Source organism: Triturus cristatus, chromosome 1_1 (assembly GCF_964204655.1).
Source record: "Triturus cristatus chromosome 1_1, aTriCri1.1, whole genome shotgun sequence".
Lineage (NCBI taxonomy): Eukaryota > Metazoa > Chordata > Amphibia > Caudata > Salamandridae > Triturus > Triturus cristatus.
Genome location: NC_140579.1, coordinates 126,491,927 through 126,509,213, shown reverse-complemented (window position 1 = coordinate 126,509,213; position 17,287 = coordinate 126,491,927). Strand labels below are relative to the sequence as shown.

At 45.3% G+C, this 17,287-nt stretch overlaps 1 protein-coding gene across 4 annotated transcripts in view; it reads left to right on the top strand.

Moving 5' to 3' along the window:
- KLHDC8A (kelch domain containing 8A) overlaps nt 1-17,287 on the top strand; it is a 228,369-nt gene that overhangs the window by 155,528 nt on the left and 55,554 nt on the right. The gene's annotated exons all lie outside the window — the stretch shown is intronic.

Below are 17,287 nucleotides of genomic sequence, written 5' to 3'. Positions count from 1 at the left end.
ATCTGTCCCCGCAGTCGATTCTACAGTGGTATCGACACCCATAGTTGCTGTGTCACGTTCAACGAACCCATTCACACCCGATGCCCCAGATGGGGCCACGGGAGGTGCTAGCAATACCTTTACACCACCCAGAATAAATAAACTTGTCTTTCAAGAATCAGCGCATTCACGTACACCTAAATTCGTAAGTGAACGTACGCTTAAGGAACTCCTTGTAAATTGTAGATATGACCCGGTGGTTGGTAAAGAGGACGAAATGGTCCTGGCATCATTACGCATCAGGCGAGCCGCAGAGTATTTAGCAAGGTTATCAGGAATGACTACGCATCTAGATAACATATACCATTTTGTTCAAACAGGACGAGATCCAGGATGTATTAACAGAGCTATGGAATTCCAGAAAGTAGAGATACAGGGGGAACTGTTACGTTTCCTCATAAACTGTGTGATCAGAAATCAAGACCGTCCGGGGGTAGACCCGAATGCAATGCTTATTCTTACAAGATGGAGCCAGAATATATCAGAAGGGAGACACGATAAGCAAAATTGTATAATAGCCATGTGCCGAAAAATCCGTAGAGAAATAGAGCGTATTCATGAAGAAAGATTGGGAACAGACGAGTTCGAGCAAGATGAAGTGTCCGAATCAGGGAATTCCGCAAGACAGTCAGAGACCATAGCCTATGTAGGCAGAGGAAGATCCTGTGATAATGCTAGATGTTTTTCTGATCCCATACACTCTGTATGCCCAAATAATAGCAGAACGTATCCGACGCCTGTAATAAATCTGAAGTCTCCTGAACATTTGTTTCAAGCCGCAGATAAAATACTGCGAGAACGAAGGGGTTACCACCTCCTCGATTCCATGGATGAGCAAGAATTAGCCAGATCAGCTGTTCACTGGATTGACAGTCCTGAAAAATACGGTGATGAGACCGTAGCACACACGTTTTTTAATCTCAGTGCAGATGAACAACGTTTAGCTGGAATCTATATGATTCAGCAACTCCTTATATTATATAAGAGCCAACATGCTGACCCTGGTCCTTTACCTGATATATTAACGGAACTACTCACGAACAGATGGAGAGGTTCTAGTAACAAGCTAATTAAAGAGATATTAGTGTCACGTAAACAGTATGTCCTTTTTGTAAATCCGGATTCTCTCTCGCTGCCCCACAGAGAAAGAACGCCGTACTATATGGATAGACAAAATCCTTTACGAGAAGTGCACCCAATAAAAGGCGAAGACAATGAGTTTCACCGTGTATTTGTTTACACACCCATATCAAAAATGGAATTATTAGAAATGAAGAAAGTAGTACCTAGTCATGACAAAGACCCAGCGGGTTTCCACCGAGAAATTAAAGACATGTTACTAATGGGAGAGTACACCTTTCCTGATATTATGACGATATTAAAGGTGCTTTTGCCTGCTGGCATCTATGAAAAACTGAAAGAAAAAGAGTGGGAAGTGGGAGACCAAAAGATAGACTGGACAGCATTAGCAGAGGAAGAAAGGGCCCGAACTGCAGGTTCAGGGCTCGGGGATAAAGTTAAACTGTTACCAGGTTTACTAGTACAGGTACTGCCACGTCTATTAACTACAAAAAAGGAAGATTGGGGTGCAATCACAGCCTGCAAACAAAAGCAAGATGAAGACACAAGCGATTATTATGCTCGATTTGAAAAATGTTTTGGTATAAACAGTGGTATAAAAGCAAGTAGTGACTCATATCCACATTTATTTGTGACAAAATTAGTGGAAAATGCATTGCCTCCAGTGAAGAATAGAATATTGAAATTCGAGAGTACCTGGCAAAGTAACACTCCGTCACAAATGCTACAAATGTTACAGTATCATCACAATAGAATTAGGGATGAACAAGAACACGAGCATAGACGCATGAAGGATACAAAAATGAAAATGCTAGTTTCTCAGACAGTACCAGCAGAGGGTCACAAAAAGGGTGTGACACATTCTGGTGATTCTACAGCTCCTGTAAGAGGAACCTGCAATTACTGTAAACAACTAGGCCATTATGTACACGATTGTCCAGTCCTGAAACGTAATATAGCTACAGGTATTGCAAAAGAGAGACCACGATTAGTTAGACAAGATCAGAATGAACAAGGAGCTATGCAGCATGGACAGTCCATGCCAGTTCAGCAACAGTCCATGCCAGTTCAGCAACAGTCCATGCCAGCCTCACAGCAGCCCATACAGTTTGTGCCAGCTGCACCACCGTTGCCTGCTACTGCCACACAAACCACAACACGACAAATGTATCAGACTGCACAATATGAATATCCTGAGTATCAGCGTTACGCATGAACAAGCCTAGAGAGGGAAGTTGACTTACCGCTCATCGAGATTCCTGTAGATCAAGAAGGACCGTATGTACATAGTGAATTGTTAGGTCAAGATAGAAAATTCTTACTCGATACAGGGGCAAGTCGAACAACTATAAAACGTAGTGAAGTTCCAGGGGCACCCCTCTCAGGCTCTCAAAATGTTTCCCTTGGTTTTTCAGGAAAACCTATTGTTAATGAAGTATCACAGCCTCTCCCACTTACGATAGGACCTTTGACACGAACTACAGATTTATTGCTTACTAAATCATGCCCAGAAAATCTGTTAGGAATTAAAACTCTGAAAGCACTAGGAGCCATAATATGTTGTTCTCCGGAAGGAGTAAGGTTGTTTCTACGTGATTTTAAAGGTCACTATGTGTCTAGGGACATGGATCCCCGACTACAGACTTTACCAGTACATCTATGGGCACAAGGCCCTACGGATGTTGGCTGCATGAACATTACACCATACCGAGTCACATTGAAAGCACGAGTGGTACTACCACGAATGCGACAATACAAGTTACCACATGATGCTGTAGTGGCTTTGCTGAAAATCATTGATGAGCTAATTGCCCAGGGAGTAGTTGTAGAAACAGACTCCAATGTATGTAATTCACCGATAATTCCGATTCTTAAACGAACTGATCCTACTGCCCCACCAGTATACCGATTGGTTATTGATTTGCGTGAACTAAACAAGTGCATTGTACCACAATTTCCTGTGGTCCCTGATATATCATCATTATTGACAGCAATTGATTCCGAAGCAACATTCTTTACTGTAATTGATCTCAAGAATGCCTTTTTCAGCGTCCCAATAGATCCGGAAAGCCAATATTTGTTCGGATTCAGTTTAAATGGGCGCAGCTTTAAATTCTCACGCGCTCCCCAAGGATTCACAGAAAGCCCCAGCATCTACAGCCAAGCACTGAAACGAGAACTTGACAGTATCCACATGCCAGTCAATACTGCACTGCTTCAATATGTCGATGATCTGCTGATCACCGCGAGAAGCGAACCTGAATGTGAAAAGGCTTCTCTGACAGTTTTACATTTTCTAGCCGACAAGGGGCACAAGGTGTCTCCTTCTAAGCTGCAATTCTGTGTCCAGCGAGTTATTTATCTTGGTCACTCGCTGTCCAAGGAGGGAAGGCAGCTTACACCAGATCGCATCCAGTTAATTGCTAACATGTCAATACCCCAGACACAAAAGGAAGTGCGGGCTTTTATAGGCCTCACTTCATATTGTAGGCAGTGGATCCCTCAGTACGCATTTCTAGCAAAACCACTCATTCAGCTAACCACACAGGAGGCAGCCACATCGACTGTTCTCCCTTGGACTCAGGAACATACACAAGCTTTTGAAAGCCTAAAGGAAGCTTTATGTCAAGCACCTGTTTTAGCAACACCATGTTATAGCAAACATTTTACACTTTTTGTTACAGAACGTGAAGGTACTGCCTTGTCAGTACTCACTCAGGATCAAGCAGGATCACGCAAGCCATGTGCTTATTTTTCCAGTACATTAGATCCCGTAGCTCAGGCTTTGCCTGCATGCCTGAAATCAGTGGCGGCGACAGCTTTAGCAATCAGACAAAGCGATGCCATAGTATTAGGACATCCATTGACAGTACAAGTACCACATGCAGTAGAGGTTCTTGTGAACCGAACACAAACACAACACTTGACCATAGCAAGACTTACCGGTTATGAACTGACATTGTTTCAACCACACATAGAGATCCGACGGTGTAATACATTGAATCCTGCTACACTATTACCTGTAATTGGAACAGACCCACTAGCTCATGATTGTGTTGAAATCATTGAAATAAAGACGAAACCTAGACAAGACTTGACAGACGTTCCATTGTTAGATCCAGACCTGACGTTGTATGTAGACGGATCGTGCATGAGAACAAGTACAGGAGATTTAGTGGCCGCGTATGCAGTCACAACAGACACTGAAGTTATTGAGACAAATTGTATAGATACTTTGTCAGCCCAAGCAGCAGAACTTATTGCTCTAACACAAGCCTGTATTCAAGCCACAAATAAGAAAGTTAATGTATACACTGACTCACGTTATGCATTCGGAGTTGTACACGACTTCGGCGTACTGTGGCGAGAGAGAGGTTATTTAACCTCCCATGGTGCCCACATTCAGCACGGACCCCTCATTCATGCCTTGTTAGACGCAATACATCTACCTACTGCTATATCGATTATGAAATGTAAAGCACACACGAAGGTTACTGATATCATTTCTCAAGGCAATGATTTAGCTGACAGAACAGCTAAACAGACTGCTCAGAATCGCACATTAGACATGACAAAGCCAATAGTTCAGACACCAACACAGTGTATGACAATTAAGGATCCCGCACTTGACGTAATTGACATACAGACACATGCTACTGCAGAAGAATTAAAGAAATGGACTGAACTAGGAGGGATCCAGACAGATCAGGGATGGATGACGAAGGAGAAATCTGTATGGTTTCTTCCTGACTCTATGGTCCAAGCCATTATAGCTACAATTCACAGCCCGGCGCATTTAGGAGAAAAAGCTATGCTAGATAGCATTCAACACATTTGGTTCAATAAACATTTACGAGCAGCAGCTAAACAAAAGGTCCGTACCTGTATGATATGTTGTCAGTTCAACCCGGGAAAAAGTGTTCCCGTAGAACAGGGTGGATTCCAGACTCCTGATCATCCTTTTGAAGTGCTCCAAATGGATTATATCCAGATGGAACGATGTCGAGGATTCAAATATGTTCTTGTAGTTGTCTGCGCTCTCTCCCGATGGACTGAGGCGTACCCAGTATCAGATTACACGGCCCCGACTACTGCCAAACAGTTAGTTCGAGAATTCTTCCCACGGTACGGGCTACCACGTGTTGTATATTCAGATAACGGCCAGCCTTTCTCATCCGAATTAATGAAACATGTCTCACTTTTGTTGGGATATCAGTGGAAGTTCCACTGTGTCCGACACCCCGAGGCAGCAGGTCTCGTGGAACGACATAATCAAATTTTGAAAATCAGATTGTCTAAAATATGTAAGGAGAAAGGTGTTGACTGGATAGTAGCCTTACCAGTTGCACTATTTTACATAAGAATGGTAGCACACTCTCGAACAGGGCTATCCCCGTATGAGGTGATCTTCGGAAGGCCACCAAATATGTGGGGGACGCCTGTACCACGTAAAATAACTGATGTTAATTGTAATATGCTGACAGATTACCTGGCTTCCTTGATGTCTGCACTACAATCTTGTCGTTCACAGGTAGCTGCAGCTTTTCCTGACAACACTGAGGTGAAACCCCATGACGTTGCTCCGGGGGATCTGGTGTTTGTGAGGAATTTCGATCGGAAAACCCAATTGGAGCCCAGGTGGAAAACACCGAAGCTAGTCCTGCTGACCACAAGAACAGCCGTGAAAGTGGAGGGCCGCAAAGGATGGATACATTCCAGTCACGTTAAGAAATTTCATGGACTATCCTCGGATATAGACACTGTGCCCTGCACTCCCTCACAGACTGATTCAAAACTTCCCTTTGTTGAAAGGAATGACTCTCAGAACTATAAATTAAAACTTAGGCCCAAACAGTCGAGCAATTTGATTGTTTAAGTCCTCTCCAAGGTGAAGCGGTTGAATTGTCTCTGACATGTATCCCTTGGACCTGAGTAGAGAAAATACCAGAGAAATGTTGAAACGACAGGCGTATTGTAAATCACTGCGTAGCTACTGTGTGAGGACATTATTAATTCTGTTTTTATTGAGTGTTTTAATAATCATTACGAGTGTGATTTTGCACATATATCATCCTATTTCTAGACATGTTTATAATATTACTGCTGAACATTCTTTTAGTGACCTACCGCCACATGAATTATCTTATAGACTTGCGCTGCGCAATAACACCTTCATTAGTATGTTACATCATTCCCATCAGACTAGTAATGCCACCAATTGTTGGGTGTGTGGCCGACTCCCTCCCTATCAGAATAACAAAGGAGTTCTGCCTTTCTTTCCACATCCGTTCACACACAATGGCTCCTGTGGAGCATGGTTTAGTTTACTAAATTCCATAGACCCAGACACAGCAGTTTATCAACAACATTGGATATGGGGAAATCTGAATCTAGTTTTATTCAAAGTCTGTCACCCTAATAAGGAGGGTCACCCCAGTAGAACAGGAACTGATTTAGAAAATGAAGTGTATAAATTAGGTAATTTTACGCCTAACCTCATGATTTTGAACGTCAAATCCGAAGTTGAATTAATTCTGCCCACTATGTCAGTATTTCCAGTTAAGGGTGAATTATGTGTGAGAAAAGTTGGTTCCATACACATGGGCCATAGCAAATGCGTTACTACAGTAGAATATAGTGATCAAGGGAAATCTTCATTTAGAGCTTCTCGCCATTCTTACTTTATATGTGGTCAGACGGCATATATGCGTCTGCCTCTAGATTGGGATGGTACCTGTTACATAGCATTCCTTTTGCCACCTGTTTTCCTAGCTCCCCCTGATTATTATCGAAATGTTCATTTAGTACACAAAAGAGAGCGTAGAGATCTCCCAGTTGTCGATTATACTGAGACGGCATGGGACAAGTATGTAGATTTCAATAAAGGTATCTTCCCCTATATAGGTACAATATCAAATAGTAAGCTGATACGCAGACTCACCAAGACTCTTGAAGCTGTAGTAAACGAGACTATAACCGCCCTAGGCAATCTGACAGAGGAACAATCAGTGATGAGAATTGTTGTTCTCCAGAATCGTCTTGTCCTTGACGTCATCCTGGCCGATAGGGGCGGAGCTTGCAGGGTCATCGGATCCAGCTGCTGCATATTCATACCAGAAAATTCGCCATCTGTATATAAAGCTATAACACGCCTTCATAAGATTGTAAGCCAGATACACGAGAATCCAGGCACTTGGACGTGGTCCGGGTGGTTTTGGAGTGTGATATCAGCCTGGGGATGGAGAGTTCTATCCTTCCTAGGTATTGGCCTTCTTATGCTCTTCAGTTGTTGTTTATGCCTGCAATGTGGACCAGCGATTTGTGGTCTGTGTGCCACATCATGCATTCCATATCAAAGTTCTCGTTCAAAATGCCGGAAAAAGAAGGAAGAAGAAATGATGCTCCATGAGCAAATCGATGGAATAATGAAGATTGATATCTCTTGAAGGGCAAGTAGGGGACAAGGAGGGAATGTGGAAATGTGGATTTTCCTGATCAGTTATGTCCCCTATCTTGGACCCCAACGATTCTATGTGCATGTCACAAGTACATGTGTGTTCCCTCCAGTTCCAGTTTCCAAGACGCAAACATATGTGTGTCTACCGTCGACATGTTCTCTGTCAGATCCGCCATCAATGGGCTGGATATTCAATTCCTAAGTATGAAAAGCCACCGACTTTATATGGCTAAGGTACTCCATTTTTACAGTTCAGGCAAGTAGGCCCGATTCTTTCCTCAAAGCCTTTCCCTGCTCTCTGTCTCTGACAGTTTCAGCTTGAGCTCGCATCTGTATCCATGAACTTTGTCCTACTCCCTGTGCAGCTAACGGTGCCTGCCTCGGCCAGTTTTCGCCTGCCTGCCAAGAAGCTGTATTTCACCTTCGAATTATCTATTTTGCTCTTCAGCCGATGCATTCCTGTCTAGTGATTTAGGTAAACATTTCCTTTAGCTCACAAGCAAAGGACTCAGCCTTTCCGTCCTCCTGCAAGTGATTCATAGCCCTGTTGCCATGGAAAGTTTTCTGCCCCTCGCTTCTCATATAGACACTTAGACGCTTGTACACGCACATACAGTTAGTATAGAATAGATTCTGTCCGAGAGTCCTTCCTTGTGGATAACATAGTTCTCTAAACATAGGATGTTAGATATGATTTGGGATTAGGTTGACATGACCCCCTAGACTTCTCGTCTCCACATGTAGAGCTAAATGTCAAGTCCCCTTCACCCCCTAGTTGCACGTCAATCACACGTCATGCTGCTGCGCACGCATCCATGTTAAGTATTATCGTATAGATCCACCTATGTAAGATAATGAGAGCCAATCATGTTTCTTTTTGCTCCTTATTACGCCTAGTTTCAATTACGTATCACTATGTTAATTTATCTTATCAATTGTTACGCCTTTTTGCACTTGTTTCATTGTAAATGTATGACCTATAAAAGTTACTTCTTGTCAATAAAGTATTGTACTTCACTTCCTGAACCCTCGTGGTGACGGAACCTGAAGGCCGCGACTCGAGTCGGCCATTTTGGATGGAATAAAGCCCATTTAGAAACCTCTTATACCACGGATTCTGCCTCTTGTTATTCTGAGCTATTTTACTTTATTTTTAAAGATTCCGTATGAAATTCAGTTTCGGTAAAAAGAATATTTACCACAATATAACCAAGTAAGCGCGTTCAGCAACTGGCTGCCTGTATGCCTGAAAACTCCTGCCACCTCGCGGGGATTGAGATGAATGCTAGGGCTCTAAACACCCAGCGCGAGGCACGCGCTGGAGTCAAGGGATTAACCTTGCAGCACGAGGCGCACACATGAAAAAAATAAGGAATGGAAGACCTGCAATAAAATTACCTTCTGACCCCAGTGGTATCTGAACCCTTGCATTAAAGGGGCCTCGGATGCCAAATGCACTTGACCTTGCCTCTAAGCTATAGGTGCTTGCCGTTTGCAAGCAAGGTAATTTCTTGTATTTATGCACCATTTCCTGAATGAGGGGGCCTGATTCTGGGCGCGTGGCAGACCGGGTTCACAGAGCGCCACTGCGGCTGCAAGCAAGGTAATTAGCTGCCAACGACAGCGCGGTACATGTTCACCGCAGAGGGCATGCACCAAGGCTCAAGCGGCCACCCGCCAAGCGCGAGCCAACGCTGAAGCGCAGGAGACTCTCCCCAGATCCTGAAGCCGGAAGTCCGATTGCGTTGCCAGCGCCCGCAGGTAGCGGGCTAACGAGCTTCAGAGCAAGCGTGAACAGCCTTAAAAAAGTCGGCGCCGCCACATGCGATAAACGAAACCTGAAAATGTGCGCGTTGCGCGCGATTTAACTAGTACCACCAAAAGGCTTAGGCATGTTAATTTATTCACTGCTCCCAGCGGGAGCGTGCCACAACCTCAACAACCGCTCTCAGCGGGAGCCTTTCAAATGCATGCGCTGCTTTTTGCCAGGCGAGACCTAAAAAGTACACGCAGCGCTTCCTCGCGCTTGCATATGTAAACACCGGATACAGCGTGTCCTCGCGCTTGCGTATGTAAACACCGGATACAGCGCATCCTTGCGCTGGCATAGGTAAACACCGGATACAACGCATCGTCGCGCTAGCGTATGTAAACACCACATACAGCGCATCCTCGCGCTAGCATATGTAAACACCAGATACAGCGCATCCTCGCGGTTGCATATGTAAACACCGGATACAGCGCATCCTCGTGTGTGCGTATGTAGACACTGGATACAGCGCGTCCTCGCGCTAGCATATGTAAACAATGGATACAGCGTAAACACCGGATACAGCGCGTCCTCGCGTTTGCGTATGTAGACACTGGATACAGCGCGTCCTCGCGCTAGCATATGTAAACAATGGATACAGCGTAAACACCGGATACAGCGCGTCCTCGCACTTGCATATGTAAACACCGGATACAGCGCGTCCTCGCACTAGTGTATGTAAACACCGGATACAGCGCATCCTTGCGCTTGCGTATGTAAACACCGGATTTGCGCTAGCGTATGTAAACACCGGATACAGCGCGTCCTCGCGCTTGCGTATGTAAACACCGGATACAGCGTGTCCTCGCGCTTGCGTCTCGCGCTTGCGTATGTAAACACCAGATACAGCGTGTCCTCGCACTAGTGTATGTAAACACCGGATACAGCGCGTCCTCGCACTAGTGTATGTACACACCGGATACAGCGCGTCCTCGCGCTTGCGTATGTAAACACCGGATACAGCGTGTCCTCGCGCTTGCGTCTCGCGCCTGCGTATGTAAACACCGGATACAGCGCGTCCTCGTGCAGGTAGCGGGCTAACGAGCTTCAGAGCAAGCGTGAACAGCCTTAAAAAAGTCGGCGCCGCCACATGCGATAAACGAAACCTGAAAATGTGCGCGTTGCGCGCGATTTAACTAGTACCACCAAAAGGCTTAGGCATGTTAATTTATTCACTGCTCCCAGCGGGAGCGCGCCACAACCTCAACAACCGCTCTCAGCGGGAGCCTTTCAAATGCATGCGCTGCTTTTTGCCAGGCGAGACCTAAAAAGTACACGCAGCGCTTCCTCGCGCTTGCATATGTAAACACCGGATACAGCGTGTCCTCGCGCTTGCGTATGTAAACACCGGATACAGCGCATCCTTGCGCTGGCATATGTAAACACCGGATACAACGCATCGTCGCGCTAGCGTATGTAAACACCACATACAGCGCATCCTCGCGCTAGCATATGTAAACACCAGATACAGCGCATCCTCGCGGTTGCATATGTAAACACCGGATACAGCGCATCCTCGTGTGTGCGTATGTAGACACTGGATACAGCGCGTCCTCGCGCTAGCATATGTAAACAATGGATACAGCGTAAACACCGGATACAGCGCGTCCTCGCGTTTGCGTATGTAGACACTGGATACAGCGCGTCCTCGCGCTAGCATATGTAAACAATGGATACAGCGTAAACACCGGATACAGCGCGTCCTCGCACTTGCATATGTAAACACCGGATACAGCGCGTCCTCGCACTAGTGTATGTAAACACCGGATACAGCGCATCCTTGCGCTTGCGTATGTAAACACCGGATTTGCGCTAGCGTATGTAAACACCGGATACAGCGCGTCCTCGCGCTTGCGTATGTAAACACCGGATACAGCGTGTCCTCGCGCTTGCGTCTCGCGCTTGCGTATGTAAACACCAGATACAGCGTGTCCTCGCACTAGTGTATGTAAACACCGGATACAGCGCGTCCTCGCACTAGTGTATGTACACACCGGATACAGCGCGTCCTCGCGCTTGCGTATGTAAACACCGGATACAGCGTGTCCTCGCGCTTGCGTCTCGCGCTTGCGTATGTAAACACCGGATACAGCGCGTCCTCGTGCTTGCGTATGTAAACACTGGATACATTGCGTCCTTGCGCTAGTGTATGTAAACACCGGATACAGCGTAAACACCGGATGCAGCGTGTCCTCACGCTTGCGTATGTAAACACCGGATACAGCGCGTCCTTGCACTAGCGTATGTAAACACCGGATACAGCTTGTCCTCGCGCTTGCGTATGTAAACACCGGATACAGCGCATCCTCGCACTTGCGTATGTAAACACCGATACAGCGCGTTCTCGCGCTTGCGTATGTACACACCGGATACAGCGCATCCTCGCACTTGCGTATGTAAACACCGATACAGAGCGTCCTCGCGCTTGCGTATGTAAACACCGGATACAGCGCGTCCTCGCGCTTGCGTATGTAAACACCGGATACACCGCGTCCTTGCACTAGCGTATGTAAACACCGGATACAGCGCGTCCTCGCGCTTGCGTATGTCAACACCGGATTCGCGCTAGCGTATGTAAACATCGGATACAGCGCGTCCTCGCGCTAGCGTATGTAAACACCGGATACAGCGCGTCCTCGCGCTTGCGTATGTAAACACCGGATACAGCGCGTCCTCGCGCTACCGGGTGAAAGCAAATAAAAATAGAGAACAGCGCGTCCTGTGCTTGCGGGTAGAAAAGGATTCAGATTGAAGAGCGCGCCCACGCGCTGTTTGGGGTTCAAAGCAATGGAAAACAACAGCGTGATCTAGCGCTGCAGAAAGGTAGTTCCAGCAGCAAAATCAGGACACTGCTAGCGTAGAAGGGAGAGTCTGTGGGAATCCAACAGGGAAAGGGCGTGGTCCAAACAGGATGCAAAGCCAAGCACTAGGGACCGGGTGCTCACAGTTTACAAGTAAAAAAACAAAACTTAAATAAAAAGCATTGTCATTTACAATGCCAATAGCTCAAACTCGAATAAATGCGAGACCTATTGCATTGCAAATGCTTGTTGCTTATGCTGTCGCTAAGCCACAAAAAAAAAACACACAAAAAAAAAGATTACCTGCTGTGGCAAAACATCAGCTAAAATAAAAAAAGTCACTTCAGCTTGATGACTAGCACGTTCTCATGCATAGCCATGCATTATGCATGTAGCATAATAAACATGGCAGCCGTTTTCAATTTAATTTACTGTCTTGGAGCTGTAAATTACGAAAAATGTGGGGTGGCAGCGGGAGAATTTGAGTTGTGGGGTTTAAAAGGAAACAAAACAAGTAAAGCTGGAAAATGTGTGGGGGGGGAAGGCAGCAGGCAAATTCTAGGTAGAACAGCAACAGGGAGGGCGCGTGGGTGCAGGGATTTGAGGGACACGAGTAGAAAAAACATGCACACCATGAAATCCTGCTAGAAAAAGAAGTAGTTTCTCGATGGAAGCAGTGAAATGATACAGGTAATCTAATCTAAAGGAGGTTAAAGAAGCTATTCTCCAGAGGATCAAACACAAGAAAGTGAAGGCTGCAAAGCCATAGACCAAGGAAACAAATGAGGGACAATAAATGTGCCTAATGGTAAGTAATGGGCTGACTCAAAGTCCACCGTTTGTGTTGCACTGGTCCAAAATAGGTTTGACAGTTAAAAACTAATCTGTTACAATACCCAATTATGATCTCTTCGCCATCAAATGTGGGTTAGCAAAAAGAGGGAGGTTTCCTAATAGCACTGTGCTGCCAAGAAGCCTGTAGTCCATTTAGCACTGTCCTCATAGGAAAATATTACATTCATAATCCAAATTTAATAGCTCTAGTTTCCACATAGTGAGGCGAGGACAGCGTTGCAGATTTGCCCCAGAAACAATAGACTGTGTAAGCTAAAAAAGAACAAATGACTGAAAAATAGTTCAGTATTGAAGTATGGCTGGCATTTGTAACCTGCTTCAACTCGTTTATGGGCTGCTGTAGAGTGAAGAGCATGGATGTAAAAACAGGTTTGCATCACAGGCATGATGACTGCAAACCGTTATTTATAAACTATCAAGACTGCCAATAGGACACCATCATGACTGTCAGAAGGCCTGTTGAACTGGAGAGCCTGTGCTCTCAGCATAGGTTATGTTGGCTAAATGTCAAGGACCAGTGGACATCCTACAAACTTAAGCCACATCTGCTTGCGTTTTAAATGGAGTAAGCTCATCTTTTGTATTAAAAAATGTTGCAGATTGTTTATGCAGATGATGGGCAGTATTTGTTAAACTGGGGTGGGTGTAAATCACCAGGTACTTCTACCTGAAAGCATGCGCCTCCTATTGAAAAATCATTCACTAGCCATTTGTCCACAGGTTAAGAGGTACTCTGTGCCAGTGTGTGCTTAATATGCGTTTTTGGGTACTCCAAAAAGGGGATTCTTTGCAGCTGGAAAGATTGACATCTCAAATTACATCACTGATGGCATCAACCAGTGAGGGTAGTTTTTTTGTTTTTTTAAGTTTGAGACTTAAAAGATATATACTAGGCTACTGCACAAGTATAATTACAATTCTTGTAAATGAACGATGCGGTTTCTAAAATGTCATCTGAGTGGCTATATAGGACTACCTGTGTGCCTGTATGGGAGAGAGTGGGCGTAGGTGTCTGTCACTGGGTGTGTGAGTGGCTGTATAGGTCTGTCAGTGAGTATGGGAGTGGCTGTATAGGTAGGAATGGGTTTGCAAGTGGTTTTCTGGGTGTGAGTGGCCGTATGAGTGGTTGCAAGGATGGGTGTGTGGTTGATGTCAGTGATGTCACTGACCATGTCATGAGTGACTATGCGATGTCATAAGCTCAGGTAACTAACTGCTGCATTTCACTGGCTTGGTGCGTTAAGTCTGAGCGGAACTATAACATCTCTAAACTGTCAGGTTTTTTCTTTCAGTTGAATTTCAAAGGTTTAATTTAATTTCCGAACTGTAATCTGTAACCTGTGGGTGTGCGAGTGGATGTGAGGCGTTTCGTGGGTGTATGGGTCTGCGAGTGGGTGTACCGGGCCAGGACACAACCTCACCGGTCCTTTTAACCAACAAAATGTCTACCCAACTAGAGTACTTTCTACTGGTCCCTTAGTGTTAGCTCATTGAGTAAATTCTATACTAAAGCTGCATAATGGACCACAAGGAAATGTCTCCATTGACCTGTGTGTTTCGGCAATGCGATTGGTTGAGCGTCTTCAACTAAGAGTCTGTTATAACATGAATCCTCCTGTTGAGGAGACAAGACAAACAGGTAAAACTCCAAACAAGGGTAATTTCTTAACGATATGAATTAATGCTTCCTTGTTTGGCGAAAACTCTTAATTTAAAGGGAGAATCATGGAATTCTCTCACTAGGACAGGACAAGAAAGCATTCATGGGGAAGGGGGCTTTGGTCCCCCTTTTGGGGGGAGGGGGTTGGCCCCAGAGACCTCATCTCCCAGGGTCTGATCTCTTGATGGTGGGTGCCCTGGAGCCCACCCAGTGCGGCGTGTTGGTCCATGAGGACAAAACCAATGCCCCTGCAACCCCCGCTTGCTCCCCACCTCTAGCAGGAGATTGCATTGAGCTCACATAGGAGCAGCAAAGAAATGCTGCCCCAACGCGTGTGGGAGCAGTTTTCGCATCTGTGTCTGCTCCTAGTGAGCAGTTTTCTTGCTCCCGTCCACTGGGAGCCGACTTAAGCTCCTATCAATGAAAAGCAAACATCTGTGACCTGTGGGTGGGGACCCCAGGGCATAGGGAGCCTGCTGTAGGGGGTGGCAGACCCCAGGACCCTTATTGGCTCCAGAAGGGGGGCTGTGCAGCCGCCTTTTGTTATTTTAGGCCTGCCCTGGGGAGATGGTGGTCCCGGGATGGATGGCCACGTGCCCCTCCCCCTTTAACTTCAATCTGCCTGGCCCTGGGGAGGTGGAGGTCCCTGGGCCGTAAAAGGGATACTTGGGCACACAGTTCCCTCTGATATTTATACAAACACCTGCCTCAAAGAGGTGGCGGTCACCATATTGTGATGGAGGTGGTGCACATGCACCTCCTAATCACCCCACCTAAATATGTAATTCAATATGCTGCCAGACCTGGCCCACCCAGGGGGTCAAATTCAAACCGAGAGACTCCTTTTTCAAATTTGTGAATCTTTGTTATGCATTAAAAAAATGTTTGGCCCCGATGGGCTTCTTGGGGGACCGCACTAGCCGGCCTAGTGAGGTCCGAGTGTTCCTACCCTTCTTTTTATACCTTTGTTTGGGACTCCGCTGAGTCAGTTCCTGATTCAAGTGTTGGCAGCCAATCAAATCTCTGCACTAGATAAGTTGGATTGGCCGAGGGTCTGGCTCCCTGGATATAAAGCAAATTAAGCTAGCAAACAGAACACAAGCGAATGGGAGCTGCACAATACAAAGCTTACACTGCACAATACAAAGCTTACACTGCACAATACAAAGCTTACACTGCACAATACAAAGCTTACGCTGCACAATACAAAGCTTACGCTGCACAATACAAAGCTTACGCTGCACAATACAAAGCTTACACTGCACAATACAAAGCTTACACTGCACAATACAAAGCTTACACTGCACAATACAAAGCTTACACTGCACAATACAAAGCTTACACTGCACAATACAAAGCTTACGCTGCACAATACAAAGCTTACACTGCACAATACAAAGCTTACACTGCACAATACAAAGCTTACACTGCACAATACAAAGCTTACACTGCACAATACAAAGCTTACGCTGCACAATACAAAGCTTACACTGCACAATACAAAGCTTACACTGCACAATACAAAGCTTACACTGCACAATACAAAGCTTACACTGCACAATACAAAGCTTACGCTGCACAATACAAAGCTTACGCTGCACAATACAAAGCTTACACTGCACAATACAAAGCTTACACTAAGTATTGAGGAATGCATTTCTAGGTCTGCTTTCAGCACGTCCCAATGTCTTTGCGACCACGTAGCTTTGTGTTAGGTTGAAGCCAGAGAAAGTAAGGCCAGAAGGCAGCTTTCTCGACTTTGGTGCATCCCCCTGGGCTGCTGTGTACTTGATTTAGCACTGACATTCCTAACCAAGTTAAGCTAGCAAGTAGTCATTTACATGTTAACAGGAGGTGAAAGGAAAAGCAAAGAATGTGCCCTGCACTACTTATCTTTTTAAACACCTTCCTTTTTAAAAGGCAATTTTGTAAACAAAGGATAATGACTCAAAAAATGCATTTCATTAACAGGTAGAAGCTGTGAACCAGAGTGCAGATTACATCACCGCACCAAAAAGTGATGGTTCTCAAACATGAGCTGAAAAACGCACACCTCAACTGCCCAGACAATGGTGGCATATGAAACCATGAGGCACGTCCGTTATGTGCACCCTCCACGAGGCCTAGGTTAAAATTATACACAGGAACAGCATAATAGTAAATCACATACAAGTATCTCACAGTGCTCTCGTACAACAAGGAGGGAAAGCGTTATTAACAGTTGGATTAATCCCAAGTTTCACATTGTGCTATTCAACCACTTGATGGTATCTTTCAATGTTGTTTTACAAGAAACCTAATGCTTGGTTAGGCTAGTTTCTGGCACAAGGATCCAAGCCCTTTGAGCTGAGCCAACCATCTGGCTCTAGCTTAGTTAAAGCCTTCACTGGCTCACCCACCTTTCACAATGACAATTTAGGGGGCCTACGAACGATTTACTATCAATTTAGTTAAGCAGGAGTACAAACCGAGCAGGACTCCTTGTTTTAAGATTCATAAATATGAATGACATACCGATGTGTTCAGAAAGTGATTACCCAAGAGCACACAAGGTGCCACAAGGGAAGGCAGAGATTAATTAAAAA